Raw genomic sequence first — 3,578 nt, 5'->3', positions numbered from 1 at the left:
GCAGGGATCTCCATATATGGGCATAAACAGGTAACATCACAGTGGTGTGGCTGGTTCAGACAGGGATCTCCATGTATGGGCATAAAAGGGATTGTATGTTGTGATGTCATGGGAACCACACTATGCCCATTATGGATCCCTGATCATCAGGGATCTCATCAATATTAAACCCATATATAACAGGACTTCGTATCCATATAGTCCTATGGGGAACTGGTCCGATATACATCACTGGCCAGACGGCCAAGACATTGTGCGACCTCGCCGGTGAGGTTGCTTGTCACCCTGATGCGTCTTACTAGTATTACTAGTTGTTGTGAGTTGGGATTCTTTGGGCTTGTTTCTAAAGCCTAGGCCTATAGTTGCTTTATTTGGGCTTAAATGCTGTTTAAACCAATGGTCCTCAAACATTTTCATGTCAAGGAACCCCCAAATTAATATGGAATCCAAGAATTTGTGTTGTTAAAATGTTTGCACATTTTCACTTTTTTCTCAAGGTTATTATTATTATTATTATTAGAAAATCCACAAGCTCATGGCGTGTTGTTGTGAGCTTGCAGATCGTCTATTTTGAAGTGCCCATGTGGCCTACAGTATTGTATATAGTTGGGCTTGTTTTCATAGACCAGGTTGCCTGTTTCTCTCGCAGATTCTGGCAACGCTGCTGATGGTGCATAGTGGACAAACACCATGGAATTTCAATGGGGATGGAGCTGCTTTTGTTGTCCACACTGTCAGGGGCCGAAAACACATGCACAACCATTGTCTCCTAGGCTAAGCCACTGCATGTGTAATCTGCAGCTACCCAGAACAGCTATATATGGTTGAAGCTGTGTGCTAAAACCCTAAACAGGACTATACCCCCCAAACAATGCAGATTTCTGTTTGTGAAAGATTGTTATGTATATTCCCCCCCCCCCCCCCCCCCTAAATTTGTATCCCACGACTTTGTAAACCCTTAGCTGTGTGAGGTGACAGCGTTGCCTGATGCTGTGCCACCGCCGTTCCCCCGGATTATTATATTTTGACATGAATATTATATGCATACTCTGGAAAAAACATGTTAAACTTCACGAGTACTGAGAAGGCCCTTGCTAACGGCAACATTGCTGAATATAGATACAGTGTGGCAAACATACATGATGATCTTTGGGGTGATGAAAACATAAATATATTTCTTTTAAATTAATAGACGACTATTGTATAGGCAGGAGTGGATTAAGGGGTGAGGAGGGCAGCAGCCATGGACACCCCCTATGGCCTATGCTATGCACAGAAGTATCCCAAAAAACATACTTACCGTAAGTAAGGTACAGATATTCAGCTTGTAAATCTGCTATTTTTGAAAAATTTGGAAAATCTTGGAATTATATATTTTTTAAAATCAGATGTTTGCTTCTGGGGGTCCCTGCAAAAAGATATTGTGAGATGGGAGTCTGCGGCCAAATACATATAATTTTTGGGGTCCTTAATGTGAAAAGGTTTGAGTGCCACTGATATACCAACATATTGTGATAGGGTTTAGACGACATTTTGTAGAATCGGCCTCAGGTCTTAATGTTTTAAGTAAATTACAGATACTCAAGAGATGTACTTAGGTACAATACTCAAGTAAATGTACTTTGTTAATGACCACCACTGTGGATCACTCATAATTGATGCAACACCAATCCAGGTATCCAACATCAGGGTCTTGAGCTCTTCAGTGTTAAACTGTCGCGGCGCATGCAGTGCATCCTGGCTTTGCCCTGGGTTGGCTCCCATAGAGTCAATTAGCTTGCCTCTAGTTCTGGGTGCCTGACGCAGTGCCCTGCCAGCCTCATCCTTCTCTGTCTGACTTTGTCTGTGACCCGTGGTAGGTCCCCATAGAGGTCCACATCTCTGATGCGGCTCCTCCATGTGACACCTAGTGCCATTTGTAGCATTCTTGTATAGAGTAGACTCCATCCAGGGCTCTTTCTTGCAGGCTCGTGCACACATAGACACCAAAGGGGGCTTGAGCCCCAGCCCTTTTATCCGTCTGTAAAAAGTACCCTCTCCAGACCATGAATGCAGTTTTTACTATGGTGAAAGAAATGCAAATGCCCTCCTTTCCATGCCATACCTGAAGGCAGCATTCAAGAGAATTGTCTTGTCCAAACTCTCCTGAACTTGAATGCAGCATCTTATGTTGAAAGAATTGCCCTCTCTGTGTAGAAATACATGCCGTTACGCCACATCTCCAGTATTGACTTGATTATGCTTATAGTTCAGTGTGGTGTCAAGCACCGAAAATAGCCGACCTCCAAGCTCACAACGCATCGCAGCGCGACGCGTTGTGATCTTGGAGGTCGACTATTTTCGGTGCTGTCACCAAAAGGCCCTTTTAGAAGTGTCAGCCCCTTCCTCTCTAACATTCGCTGCACGTCCCTGCTTTCTTGTAGTGCTGTGAGTGTCCATGTCTCAGCCCCGTACAGCAGTACTGATTCCACAACGAACAGCCACCTCTTGAGGTCTTCGCCCATGTCAGATTTCCACACTCTCCTCGTCCCATGCAAGGCATTCCAGGCAAGTGCCCTCATAAATGATATGACAGCAAGGTAAGAGTTAAAATGTTACGGCCACAGCCTCCAGAATTCAGGCCGGTTGTGGTGTGCGTGGCTCCGGGGTTATTGGGCAAGCACACTCAGGGGCGTCACAAGGGGGGGGGGAGTGGGACTGAGTTTCTAGGGCCCAAGGTGGAGGGGGCGAGGGGCCTTAATTATTTTATACTTTAGCTATTGAAAAATAGCAGATATACAAGCCCACAGCGGTGCCGCGCTGCGAGCTTGTAGATCTGCTATTTTTGAAAAGTCGTGAAAATGTGTGCAAATCTTTGAATATATGTATTTTTTAAGCGAACATTTGTAACTCAAACTTTGCTTCTGGGGGATCCCTGGAACTAAATATTTTGACATGGGGGACCGTGGCCAAATACATATTATTCTGGGGGGGTCCTTCACATGAAAAGGTTTGAGCACCACTGACGTAGAAACATAGGTTTTTTTTTAAACATAGAAGGATTTGAAATATTCAAAGACTTGCACAAATTTTCACGATCTTTCAAAAATAGCAGCTCTACAAGCTCGCAGCGCGGCACTCGGTGCGGCGCTGTGAGCTTGTATATCTGCTATTTTTCAATAGTTAAAGCACAACATGTGAGTGGATCCTTGAACCCTGGGCCCAGAATTTGGTGCGACATCCCTGCACACACTAGCAGCATCTGGAGTCAGCCAATCACCTGCCGCCCCTGGGAAAGAGACAGACAGCTCGTCCTAAGCCCAGCCAAGACTCAATAAACAGCTGGATTATTACATAACACACGAGGGGTAGAGACACAGAGCCTGGGGTTCAGTAAGCTTTGAGTCCCGTGAAATCGTAGAAAAAAGATAAAGGAGCTGGTGGCCATAACAATTGCTATAAGGCGGTTTAGAGTTTGACACTCTCTTGGTCACGTCTGTTCGCAGTGGTTCTTACAGTTTAGGCATTAGCAGATGCTATTCTATGCAGAGCGACTGACAAAGCAAGGTAAACGCATACAATCAAATGCAGAGAGACAG

Source organism: Nannobrachium achirus (assembly GCF_963921795.1).
Source record: "Nannobrachium achirus genome assembly, chromosome: 6".
Taxonomy (NCBI): domain Eukaryota; kingdom Metazoa; phylum Chordata; class Actinopteri; order Myctophiformes; family Myctophidae; genus Nannobrachium; species Nannobrachium achirus.
The sequence above is the reverse complement of the archived record's forward strand: the minus strand, read 5'-3'. Positions refer to the sequence as shown.